Source organism: Corvus hawaiiensis, chromosome 10 (genome assembly GCF_020740725.1).
Source record: "Corvus hawaiiensis isolate bCorHaw1 chromosome 10, bCorHaw1.pri.cur, whole genome shotgun sequence".
Classification (NCBI taxonomy): Eukaryota; Metazoa; Chordata; class Aves; order Passeriformes; family Corvidae; genus Corvus; species Corvus hawaiiensis.
Genome location: NC_063222.1, coordinates 7,315,148 through 7,329,016, shown reverse-complemented (window position 1 = coordinate 7,329,016; position 13,869 = coordinate 7,315,148). Strand labels below are relative to the sequence as shown.

Below are 13,869 nucleotides of genomic sequence, written 5' to 3'. Positions count from 1 at the left end.
ATTTGCTTTTTGCATGGACTAGATTCATCAAAATGAATGGATCATTGGAAGATTGAGAACAGCGATGGAGAAGCTTCTCTAGGATGGATTAGTGTCCCAGGCCAAAGTCAGCTCTGCCAAACCCATGCCTGTGTGCCTCGTCTGGGTTTTAAAACCTTCACCGAGAGAGTTTTCACAGCGTCCCATAGGCAGCTGCCTGCATAGCCCTAACGCTGGTCCTCATCCCACTGCCAACACACAGTCCCTAATTTGATTTTCCTCTGCCCTGGTAATCTTCACTCCCCAGGCTGAGCCACAGGAACCTGAGCAATCACCCTATTAGCGAAGCCAGAGCAGAGAAGGCATTTAATACCTCAGGTTTTGTAGTGTCCTCTGTCACCCTGACATTTATCACATTTCTCCCCGTCTCCCTTTCACTGGTGATGGGCCTTTCCTGTGGCCCTTCACATCCGTGCCACTTTGAGTGCAATTAGAGGTTTGGCTCTCCTGTTTGTCACCATGTGCCCCATCCCACCATCCTGTACCTCTCCTTTTCCTGTCTGGCTCAACAGGGAGACACCTGGTTGAGCTGTGTGGGGCCACTTCTTCTATGCCTGCCCATGCTCTGCCACACTAATTGGAGACAGTTTGGTAAAATTATTTCTCTCTGACAGTTTTAAGCAAAACCTATTACCAAAAAGGATCCCTGTGTAACTGGATAGTGAGAGTAAAGTCCAGAGCAAACTTCAGGCATTTCTCCCAGCTGAGTTTCAAGCGCACATTGGTGTAAGGATTGTAACTCATAAGTCAAGCAATTTGCTTCTAATTTTTTGATGGAAACTGGTGGAAATGTGGGGTGGGGAAGAGAATGTGCATCAGCCCATGTACAAGGAATTTTTTTGCTCCTAAGGGATGATACTACAGTAATCCTTGCACAAACAAGGCTTGGTATTTTAAAAGGAAACTGTGACATTAGTTCCATTGAAGTTGCATAGAGTTGTGTGACCACTGTCACTCCACAGCAATTTTTTTCATTTACTATCAATGGCAGAACTAAACTGTCTTTTGATATTCAGTGAGGTAGAACAATTTGTTGCAGAGAAACAGATACAAGATTGTATCTTCTCCTGCCTTCTCTTCTCCCACTCCCTGTCTAGAAATAAATGCTCTGAGTGTTGCAAGGTCTCATCTCACAGTATCTTCTGATTTTTGGAATAGCCATGGCAGAACTGAGGGGTTCTTATGGCTGGGTGACACATCACAGGAGTACTTCTGTTTCCTGTTACAGCAGCCTTGACTTGCTTTCAGCTTTGGAGATGTCAGGAGCCTGTACTTCTTGAGTGTACCAGGTCAGTGATAGAGGGATGTAATTCAGTGCACATCCCAGCACTTGGATACACAGTTGGTCAGTTGGAGAAGATTCAGTGAAATGATTAGTTCTGTCTCTTCTAATTGTTTTGAATGGTTCTAATCTGAATTTGTAACTAGAGGGCTGTATATCTGTGGGGTTTCTAGTTTAGGGTTTGATGGCAGCCTTATGGATGTCTGGTAACTTGGTAACTTTTCTGGATACCAGTAAATGTTGGGGTTTAATTGAATTTTAAAGTATCCACTGTTGTTCTTTACTGTCCTTTAATTATCACTGTTTGTATTTTCCCATTTTTAATTTGACAGTAGTGCAGGAATGCCCCAGTCAAGGTCCTGACCTTGGCTACTGTAGGTGCACAGAAATGGTTGTCCATGTCCTGAAGAGCCTACACAGGCCAGTAAAGAAAACTGAATGGTTGCAAATCACCTTCTAAGCTCCTTTTCTTTTTATAGTTCATGGCTCAGGGAATACTACTCAGCAACAGTGGATAGAAAGACTCTTCCATTCACCTTGTACTGTCTCTGCTTGTCTGGGAAATCGTTACCTCTGCTTTGTAACACACCAGTCTTTATGAACCTGTGTTTCAGATCTCTAATCTGTCCTTAAATTAGGTATTTTTCCTGGATACCTCAGTTTGCAGCACTTTCTCCATCAGCTGGCTCCAATTATATGATCCTCACATGCTATCTCTGAATAAATGGTCTTTGAAGTTATAAAGCAGAAAGATGCCCTTGGTAAGCTGCTTTGATTCAGCTGCTTCAAGCAGGAGGAGCACAGTTGAGGTATGAAGGTTAATTTCACTGATCTCAACTCAAGTTAAATAAGAATTTAATGAAGTCCAACAGATGCTCAGTTTACTATTCCTGAAACCTAGTTTCTCCAAATTCTTTACCCAAGTACACAGTCTGTGATGTTTTTCTTTCTTTTTCCAAACTTGGCCTAGATTTTTGTAAGATGTCAGATGACAGGAATGGGCCTACTGAGACCAATCCAAGATGCTTAGTGTTCTCTGGGAAAAAAAAAATCCAACTGCTTGTCCAGTTTTCAGATGGGATAGAGTTAATTTTCATCTTAGTAGCTGGTACAGTGCTGTGTTTTGAATTCAGTATGAGAATAATGTTGATAAGACACTGATGTTTTGATTGTCGTTAAACAGAGCTTACCCTGAGTCAAGGACTTCTCTGTTTCCCATGCTCTGCCAGTGAGGAAATGCAGAGGGAGCTGGGAGAGAGCATGGCCAGGACACCTGACCTGAACTGGCCAAATGGGTATTCCATGCCACATGCCCAGTATATAAACTGGGAGGAGGTGGCCAGGAGGCATCAGTCACTGTTCAGGGATGGGCTGGGCATTGGCCATCTGGTGGGGAGCAACTGTGTAGTGCGTCACTGACTTGTCTTGGGTTTTATTCCTCTCTCCTTTTCATTACAATTATTGTTAGGTTTACTTTTTCTTTTTCTGGTTCTCCTGCCCTCAAAGACAGGGGCAGGGGACTGAGCCAGCAGCTGATTCTGGGTACTACATGGTTTAACCCCAGTTGGGGTACTTAGCTGTCAGCTGGGGTTAAACCACAACACTGCTTGACCTGGTTCCTGAATGGGAGCCCTGAGGAGTAGACCTCTATCTACTGTGCCAAACCTGTGACCTGGGCTCGTGGTCTAGCCCAAAGTCCTGTTTGTCTGTGCTAGTTATGACTCAGGTCTCACCCAGGGCCAGGAGCAGATTGGAGGGGTGGAGAACTAGCACTCAAACCCTTGCCCCCACAGAAGGACGAGCCACCTGCCATCATGCAGGCGTGTGGATGTTTGGCGTACATCAAAGAAAAATCAAATTCTTAATTAAAAAAGAAGATCCTTTGTAATCCTGAATGAACAAGTATATACCTGAATTCCAGATGGGATGTTATGGAGCCCTTCTGCAACAGTAAATTCAAGGATCTCTTATAACCTGTGGTGTCAGTGAAATGTGGCTTAAGTAGATTATGACACAGTCAACTTTGACTGCAAATCTCTTCTTACCAAGATGGAATCTGCATGTGAAATAAGGTTTGCTCGGCCTAGACATCCACAGGCTGGCCTGACTTGCACAGCAATCCCAAGTACAGGTTCACATCAGAGATCTTAATTATTGTCTCCAAACATCAGGCAAGTAATCTGCATTTTGAAAAGTCTCTAAATGGGTGTTTACATAATTTATGTTTTACGAAGTCCACTGATGTGTATTTGCATAATAGACTACAGCAGTGCCAACAGATCCATCACAGCATACAGTGTCAGATCTTATGAACTTCCAGTGGGTTTTTCCCTTTATTGGAGCTCCTGTGACAGAAAGAAATGGCAGTAACTGATATACCTCAGAGCAGACTGAGTGCCTGTCAGAGCTTCTTTGGCTGGCTGGAAACAACGGAAGTCAAGCTGCCTGCTCAGTCACCTGAGAAGTGCTCTATGTATGTTCATGCCAGTTCTGTGCATAGAAACAGCAGAGATGGTCCTTCACGTTCATCAAAGTCTATTGAATTCCCTGATCTGGGGTCCCCATTGCTCTCCACATGCTTCCAGCAACACCCTGATGCTTGCATGCTGTCCAGCTTCCTCCTCCTTAAAAACAAGTACTTTTTCACACCACCACCCTGAGCCCCTTGTCATGAGCCACTGGATCCATTCACAGGTGCCTGCAGAAGGACCATGGGCTTTGTCACTGGTGTCACCTGGGCAGTCAAGCTTGAGCACATCAGTGTAGAGAGAAGCCAGACCTTTGAGTTCCAATGCAGGGTTTATCACTCTCCAAATGGTGTTTCTACCATTCTCATGATGGAGATAATGCCTTGAGGAGGGTTTAGCCCATGTGGGCTAGTGGCAGAAGTGTTTTTTCCTTTTGGCCAAGTGAGAGAACCCTGGCCAATGTAAAGTTGAGCGGTGCTGTTACGCAAAAAAGGGGGATGATCTGTAGCCCTCAGTCTGTTATGTACCAGTGTTGGCAGACTAGTTAAACTCAAGTCTGGTGCTTTTTCTTTAGGTGACTCCATGAAAATTGGAGGGAGCAGTTCACATCCTTACAAAAACAGAACAGGGAAAGGGGTCGTTGCCAGCTCCAAACAAGAATTTCCTTCCTTTAATTTGCCCCACAGTCTGAACACTGACAGAACATAGCCTTATGCATATCCTAATGGATGGGACTTCATTTTGTAAGACTTTCTACTAGAAAAGTTTATTTTTTACCCTGGTTGTATATGTCCTTTCCATTTGTGTTGATTTGGGTATTCATCATCCTGCTGACTGTGATAAGGGTTCATCAGTTTCACTGCGTGCTACTAATAAGATAATGCTTTTAAGCCATTTGGTATTTTCACATGAAACATGTTCTTCCTGCTGCAGATCCTCAGCAGAGTGATGGCTCTAATCATCCTCCCCGTCAATAACTGTCAGCTGTGATGGAGCTGGGGTTCTGGCTGGCCGGATAAACCAGCAATGTGAAATAAAGGCTATGCAATGCTGAAGAGTTGCCAGGCTAGAGCAGGAGAAAAGACTAATTTAAGCTTCCCATACCAGTGCTGAAGCAAGCCTGATGCCATGATGTTTTTCTGTACTACTGATGTTCAGGCTAAAATGATTAATCCAGGATAGTATCTTGCCACAGTTTCTTTTGATTTCAGTTCTGAGCGAAATTAAATACTGGAAAGATTCAATAAACAAACATTTCCTACTGATTGATACAAGGACTAGAACTACTGTTTGGCATTACAACTAATCCTTTTTATCATCTGTGGAGGGCTGTGAGCCCTTGGCACAAGAGCCCTCTGCACTCCCTTGGAGGAGAGAGGCCTGAGGGCAAAAAGACTTTCCCCAGAGATAAGCAACCTTCCTCTGGGTCATGGTGACAAAGTGAACCACCCCCAGCATGCCTTGCTTCTATATGGCAATAGCCTGTACCCAGTTGGCTAGTTGGTTTCTACCCCACCCCCTGCCTTTCCCATAAAAAGCCCGTTTCTGCCCCAGACTAGAGAGCCTTTGTCCCTGGCCTTTCTTCACAGGGGCTGCTGGACAATAAAGGCTACCTCTGTGGAACTGCCACATGAAGCTCCTGTCTCTCTGTCCCCGAGTTCAACTTGGGTGATTTCACAAAGAGCTGAATCACAAGAGCTGATATCACTTGTAGCAGAGTAGTTGCTACACTTGCTGAAATCACCTGCTGCCCAGGGAGGCCTGCCATCACCCCTGGAAGAGTTGTTCTTTGCAGGATGCTCTCTCTAGGAAGGTTGTGGCATACAGATGCTGACCAGCATCGGACCCCCTGAGATAATAATCTAGATTAAAAGAAGTCAGATGCTATGTAGATTGAAGTGATTTCAGTGTTTCTTCTATAATTAAACATCTATTATTATTATTACATCCTATTTGAACCTCTTTAAAAGATCTTTAGGATAAGGTTCTATGGCTGCTCAAGAAATGACAAATACAGGAAGCATTTTAAACCCTCACGGCTGCCATTGAGATCTGGGGACTTCAGAATCTTAAAGCAGGAATTGTATCTGCCCAAGTTTCTAAGGGAGCAGTGAGAATAACTGGAGGAATTTGACTGGCTTTTAAAGGATGAGGACTGATGAGAGCAGCCTGCTTGCAGGGTGAAAAGACCCTTTCAGATATCTTTTAGAGATACTTGTGATTATTTTCCTGTGCCTGCCATGCTGGAAGTTGATGTGAGTTATTCACTCCGGGTTTGGCTGAGCTGCCTGCAGTGCCTGTGTTGAGTTCTCCCTGCCTCCTTTTAAAGGCTGCTGAGCTAAAAGGGCTCTGCCCTGAGTCCCAGATCTCTGGTGGGAGGGGAGTTCTGCAGTGGCTTATTTTCTCCTGCTTGCTCCTTACAGATACGAGAGCTGCTTATGCTGTAATGTGAGAGGATGGCTTCCTAAGCAGAGAGCAGTCTGGGCTCCTGCCCCTCACTGCCATCTTCTTGGGGAGGCATGAACAGACCTCATACAGTGGCACAGAGCAGATTCTGTTGTCCCTTCTCTTTTGGCTGACAACCTGTTAGTTAATTTGAGTAGTTCTTTCCAGTGTATTTTGGGCCAGTTTGCTTCCAGGGTAGACCCAGGTAGTTCAAGCAGAGCCTGCTTCAGGCTGAGATATACCTCCTCTGACTGGACAGGGCACGAGAGACCTGGGTTCAAGCACCCTTTCTAAATCACTCACAGGAAGGATCTGAGCCTGGTATCATCTGTCATGGGAGCACAACTGAGCTGCTGCCCCAGCTGGCAGATTCCTCTCTGCTCTCTTACCACTTGGTGTGATCCCACAGGCCTGTGCTGGCAAGGTCTGGCCAAGGAGAGCAGACCTGCAGAGCATCCTCCACCTCCAGCACAGCTCCCCAGGGCTCATGTGCACAGCCAGCTGCAGAAACACAAACAGTGCAGGGCTTTTGGAGATGGAGAACGATCTAGAGAATCCTTCTGCCCCTATAGCTAGGCAACAGCCTAGACTGGGAGAGTTGAGAATCTCAGTGGTGCATGAACACAGCTCGGGCAGCAGGCCTGGCACATGGAAGACTGAACTTCCTTGGGGATTGTGTTGCTGTACAAAGGTTGTAGCCTACTCAAACCTGACCTTACTCTCAAGCTATGTGATTGTCTTCTCATGGCATGATGAAATTGTAAATGCTGCTTAGGTAGGACCTGTGAGTGTTTTCAGTATGAGTTTTCAGTTCTAGACCTGAAGGCTGAGAGACCTGTGCCTAACTTCAGCACGTGGGGTAATAGTATTTATCTTGGTGCTACAAGTTTTGTTTAAAGTTAAACAAAGGTTAAGGTAAGTTCCAATCCTGGCTGTAAGTTGAACTTACACTGCTGAAGTATAAGATCATATCCAGGCTTTTTACAAAATGGAGCTCTCTTGTGTTTAGAGCAGCAGAGCTAAATTAAAATCCTTATTACAAATTTCAATTTCAAGTACAATTAGCAGGTTATGAAAAGGTTGGATATTTGTAACATGTAAATTTTGAAGCCAGAAAAGGTGCAGTTTCTCCTTAAGGAAAAGAGTGCCAACAACACATGCTCCTTTTCTTCCCAAGAAATTAAGGAGTGTCTGGGGGAGAGGAGTTGGGATGGCTTTAAATATTTTTGTACTCCCTTCCAAAATAAGTTTATAGTTTCCCCACATACAATTTAATTAAACCTTCTATTTGACCTTTGTATTGAGCAATAAAAGTTAACTGGGAAAGATGTGGGTAGAAGGAGAGCACAAACAAAGCATGCCCCATGTCAGCCAGTGTGAGAACTGTTTCTGTAACCAAAACTAATGAGATCATCAGGACAAAAGCAAAAGCTAAAGCATTTTCAATTATTACTAATATTTTTCTTCCTCGAGCCAGTTTATATTTTTCCTAATTACAGCTTTGAGCTGTGGTGTGATATTTAGCAGATGCCTTCAGCACTTGGCGTGCTGATCACTTGCATGCTCCAGACTGGCAGGGGCACCTAATCTTTGAAGTCTGGAGCTCACATTCATCTTTAACCATAAAGGTCAGCCCTGCATTCCTTGCATCCCCCCAAACTCCCATTAAGTTTAATAGGAGTTTGGAGCATGCAAGGCATGCGGCATCAGGATCGCTCTCAGTCTTCCTGATATTGCCAGTGAGGCATGTACACAATTTCTAAACTTAGCTAATTAATTGCACCATACAGTGAAGGCAGAAGGCTGTCACAGGGCTTTTTAGTTGTTTCTTTTATTACAAGAAAGTTACAACAAATGTTCAACAGATTTACTGGGAACATCATGTTTTACAGATACTTCCATGCTGTGTTTCAGGATATCGTGTCAGCTGTGCTGCACTACGTATGAGGTATCTGGCAAACTAAACAAGCATAAACATGCAACCACAAACATGTGCCTAGGACTAGACTAAAAACAGATGTTTCCAGGAAATGTAAAAGATGTTTGGCATGTTTTAAGCTTATACTTTCAGCTTGTCTCCATTTGAATAAGTCCCATATTAATAAAAACAAAATGACAAGAGCTCTTCTTGCAAATGACTGATTGATTAATGGAAGTACTTCTGAATCACGTGAGCTTTGTTAGGTTAGATTATTTCTTCCCAATAAAAAGATGGATTGTTCCTGCTTGACATTTACCATGGCAGGAGCTGAGGCAGTTCTACGTGCAGGTTTACTTTTTAACCCCCAGAACTAATACAGTTGTATTGTGGCTCCTGAAAATCGTGCAAGGTTTGCTATGGCCACTGTATATCACAAGCCAAACACATACAGTGACAGGTTTCCTTAGAGCAGGACAGATGAGATAATGTCCTGTTCTCTCTATACACATATATATTGCATTCAGATGTATGTGGACTAAAAGATTGCTTGGGAAATGGGGAAGGAGTTGGCCATTTCATGTACGTGTGGCTTCTAGGCACCTGACATCTCAAACTGTCTCATGGTTGTTCCTGCCTTTTCTTGATTGCATTTGAATGAGTTCCTTAAAGTTCCAGCCAATGTTATTTCTTGAGGAGAGTGGGTATGGCTCTCAGATGGAAGAGTTTGCATCCAGAGTGCACAAAATGTGCAGGAAATAAAGTAGTTCTCTCACTGGTTCACACGGAAAGGCGACCTGCCAAAGATCACACAGAGCTTAATATAGAATTAAAACCCAGACACAGATAATCCTGGTCCCAATTTATGATTATCCCCCCACTCATTCCTTAAAAAAGAGAAACTTCTTAAAAAGAGAAATGGGAAGATCTCCAAATCAAACTGGGACACATCAGCTTACCCCCATAATCTTGTCCCACAGGTCTTCTGGAAAGGCTGGCCTGAACCTAATGCCACTTAGGAGTTCAGTGGGGAGAGTGCTCTATGCACTTGAAACTCCTGGAGTTCTTCCTTTTTCTGCTTAAAGATTTTTTTTCCTCCTAACACCAGGTTTCCATAAAAAGGTGTGTGGGGCAAAGGCTTCTGTAGACACCACGTTCTCAGGCTGAAACAGAAAATGGTAGAACAGTACATACATGGGAGGATGCAGAGCTTTTCATTGCTCCCTTCTTCTGGCTCCAAAAAAGCATACATTACACCCACCTTTTACTGACTGGTATTATATAGATGACAATAATAGACTCCAGAATTTGGAGAATTGCATCACAAGTTATCATACTTCAGGAGTTCTCACATTCCCATTTCCACAGCATTCCTGTTTCCATTTGTTTGCTGCAGCTGTAACTGGAAATAATTAGTGCTGGTCTTAATGTCAGGATAATGGATTATTTGGAAATGGTTGGTACATTTTATGGTGACAGCATTGTTTTGCAATTTCAGAGCTTCTTCCTTTGAATATGTAAAAGTAATTTCAGCTTTTGCTACCCGAGGTGATAAAAAGCTAATAATAACACTGCAGCATCTACTGTAATTTAAGAGCCTGTTCCACCAAGTTGCACCTAGCTTTAATTTTCTTATGAAGCTGTCAGGCAAACCCAAGCCCGTGATCGAAGGGAAATTTATCACGCAACTGAGCTCCAACGTGGAGAGTAACTGCAGGTGCTGACCAGTTCACTTCAGACCTGCATTATAAGTGTCATTACATCCATGATCAGGCATTCAAAACCAAGGCATTAATTTGCTATCGTAGATGCTGACAGTCTGTCTTCTCAAAGCACAGTGTTTGCATGAAAGTCTGGAAAGAAATGGACAGGTCTGACTTGATGTAATTAATGTGGGGAAAGCAGAAATAAACAATCTCTACTTCTTTTGTCTCCCGAAATAGCTGGGTTGAAAGTTCTCTCTAGCAGCTCATGGTTAAAACTGATGGAAATGTGTCCAGAATCCCCACTTTGTTAAGGGCACGGTGGATTGATGAGCACGGATTCTCTGCTGTCAGTGCCCCACTCCATTAGAAACCAGGCTGCTGTAATTAACATTTACAGGACTGGTCTGGCAAATCTCTCTGCTTTGTTTTTATTCAGCATCCCCTCACAGGGGCTGTACCCCTGTCTGGTGAGAGGATCTGTAGCCTCAGAGGCACGCAGGCTGTTGGGCAGTCACAAGTGTAGTGCCTGACGAGCAGAGGTCCAGTCATTTACAATCACAGAGAAAGGACTGAGCTCAAATCAGATCAAAGAGAACGACAAAAAAGGAAGGAGGTTTCTATTAAGTAGCTGAATGAGTTCATCCCTTGGCAGGACAGTAATGAACAGATTAAAGCAGACCATGCTGATAGCGCTCACTAGAGAGCAATAGCATGCAAATACACCAATAAATAGTTTTATCTTTGACAATCCCTAGCAGTAGCAAACTGCAAATCATTTGGCCTAGGAAGGGGGAACTGACAGCTTGGGTGCCAGTATGACTTTAACTTCTGTCTGATGACCCGGTAATAACATAAAAAAATCATAATTGCATTGTTTTGCCCCGGTATCTTTACTGACTCCAGTTAAGGTGTACTTCAACATACGATTCACTGAATGCATTTGAAAGGCGTAATCAGACCTCACTATAGGGGAGGTTTCCTGTTCCTAAATTAGATGTCAGTGACAGTTTTGGTTCTCCCTGTCATCCTAAGCTGGTCTCTCTGAGGAACAGTATTGATCCATAGAAGTATTTATGAGTAGCTCGGTGCCATTGGCGTGGCACATGCATTACTGAGCAGCAATCTGCGGTTACATCTCGGAGGTGAAGATAATCCTGTATGCTCTAAACAGCGAGGTCAAGTCATTTTCTTTATGTGTTTTGTTTGTACTGTCAAGATGTGAATTTAGCAGCAGTTAACACAGATAAGAGTTCAGCTAAGGAAGTGGACTCAATCCCCTGGACTAACTGAGCTGTAATCACGGGGCCTGGAGGAACTCTGAGCCATCTTCACTGACCCCAGCAGACCCTGTCCTCAGCAAGAGTCCCGAAAGGCTGCTCAGAAAGGCTGCTTTGGCAGTCAGCTGCCTTCACTAAGCACTCGTTTTGGCAGGATTTGAATATTCTCACTGAGAGCCTGGATGAGGGAACAGCACAGTAGCTACTGCAGTGGCTGTATCACCATCGTGGTGCAGTGGTAAATAAACAGCATAGAACAATATTTATATGCCAGTATCCAAAGGTCATCACATTGTCAGGCTGAGGTTAGCTGAAGCCTTCAGAGAGTTTAACCACTCCATTTCTGGAAAGGAGAGAGGGACTGATGGTGAAAGGAAGTTTCTAGCAATGGCGAAAGCTTCTAGTTGGGAACCATAAAGCCTTTAAAACGCAGAAGGTAAATAGGAGAACAAACCAAAGCTGTGGGGTTTGGTTGGTTGGTTTTATGAAGTCATGCTCTGGAGGCTGGATTCATGGGTGCTGAACATCTGGGGTTTTCTGTGTTGAGACTGAAGTTTCATTTCTGTGCTAGTCTTCACACTAACACTTTTTTCTTTCTAGCATGATCAGTACTTTTTGCCTTTTGAATGTCAGTAGTAGACTGAACATAACCATCTCTGACTCAGAGAAAAAAGATTTAAGAGGAAAAACTCATTTAACTCAGAGTCTCTCAGCCAAAATCATGGAGTGAGTAAGCAACAGGAACTCTGAGGAAACTGTAATAAAACATGAAATCTTTATACTGCTGAAATTTGTGCCTTAAAAACTAAATACAGGATTGAAAACCATTTTGAACGGAATTGAAAGTTAAGCTATTTTTGTTTATTTTTTAGAAAGGAGAAAACAGAGCATTTTGAATAAAATGCCAATTTTGCACAATTAGATCCCAAATTAGAATTGGCTATGAATAGCATCAGAAGATCCTCTGCTGTGAAGACAGAGAGAGAATTCAGAATGTAGTCCTTCCCCTGGAAAGGATGAAGGCAGAATTTTCTAATGTATTATTTAACGCTTGTTATGTAGTGCATTAAGCACTCACTGAGAGGAAAGCTTTTAAAAACCAGCAGTCTCTCTGATAGCATTAAATCTTACCTTAGATTTTTGGTTAAGTCAATAGTTAGAAAATAAACGAATTAATACATTTCAGTCTGCCCGATTTATAGACGCCAATCAAGTTACAATGCTGGACATGGCCAGCTGAAAGAGGGGAATAGATTTACCTGAGTGAGGTCTTAATTTAATCAGCCGGCCCCAGAGAGCTGAAGTCAGCAGGCTGGGTTGATATAAGAGGCAGCAGAGAAATAGTGCCTTTACTGCAGTTGCAAAGGAGAGTGACAGTGATGGAAAGGACTCTAGGCAGTGTCAGAACACACCTATTTCCATGATTTATTCTTAATTTACTTTAATGACAGTCTGAAGGTTGTCCATTTTTCTTTAAATGTCCTCAGAATACTGATATTTTCTAAACATTTAGAGCATGCTTTTTCTCCCCCTCCTTTCTGTGAGCTCCATTGCAAGTTGGAATCAAAGAGGAGATATGCCTGCACTTTGCCATAAGGAATTTTGAGCACAATGTCAGACTACCCTTTCCCCAAAGTATTCCTTGCCAGCTGGTGTCCCTTCACTGCAGTCGCTCTTGAGTCAGGTGTAGGAATCACACGTTCCTCCAGGATTAATGTTGATATTATGGTAAAATGGAGGAATTCATTGTATTTCTCTTACAGTTTATTCTGGCAAAAGAACAATGTGTGCTTTCCCAATACAATAGCTCATTTTTAGTATCAAGTGAATTTATTGATGGTTGTTCAGAACTACTGACGTGCAGACAATGATCTCAGATTGCATTTACATTTCTGGAATACTTTCCATCTTTCCAGTTTCTGCCAGGAACTTGCTTCTGTGATTCAGAGTTTTCATTTTAAGATTGGACTGCTGTTTCATCTGCATTACAAATCTATGCCTTTTGCTTTCTTTTTTATGTGCACTGCATTCATTAGTATCGCAAATCCTTTAAACTTGGACCTGAACGTTTATTGTTAATTATAAATTCTTCCAGGTAGGCATTTTTTCTTTCCAAGCACTCAGGTATGCTTTTACAGATTGACTATAAAATCATCATCCCTTCAGCAGGTGAAATAGTCTGGTTGGTTGGTTGGTTGGTTGGTTGGTTGGTTTTTTCTCCACAATGCCAGCGAGAGGGTTTAAGGGCAATATGGTCTCAGTAATATTTGCAAATGGCTTGGAAATGTCTTCATAACCAAAGATTTATTATTTTCTCTCTTTTAAAAAAATCCATGTTTTTGCAATAAAGAGCTACTCCTACTTTCTTCGGAATCCAATTCTTTATATAAAAATACATGGAATTGCCTCAAAATGCATCTGAAGGGAGAAGCCTTCCAGTGCTTAAAGGAGACAAAAAAAGGAGGGAGAGTGAACCTTTACACAGGAGACACTGAAAAGGACAAGGGGTAATGATTTTACATGAAAAGGTGAGAGATTTAGTTTAGATACTTGAAGAAGTTCTTTACTCAGAGGGTGGAGAGGCCCTGGCATAGGTTGCCCAGAGAAGCTGTGGATGCCCCATCCATGGAAGTGTTCAAGACCAGGTTGGGCAGGGCTTGGAGCAACCTAGGATAGTGTAAGGTGTTCCTGCCCATGGCAGGGGGGTGGAACAAGGTGGTCTTTTAGGTCCCTT

The 13,869-nt window shown here is 43.0% G+C and overlaps 1 protein-coding gene across 2 annotated transcripts in view; it reads left to right on the top strand.

The window, feature by feature from the left end:
• The window catches only part of LOC125330791 (glypican-5-like), a 339,300-nt gene that overhangs the window by 316,502 nt on the left and 8,929 nt on the right, over positions 1-13,869 (top strand). The gene's annotated exons all lie outside the window — the stretch shown is intronic.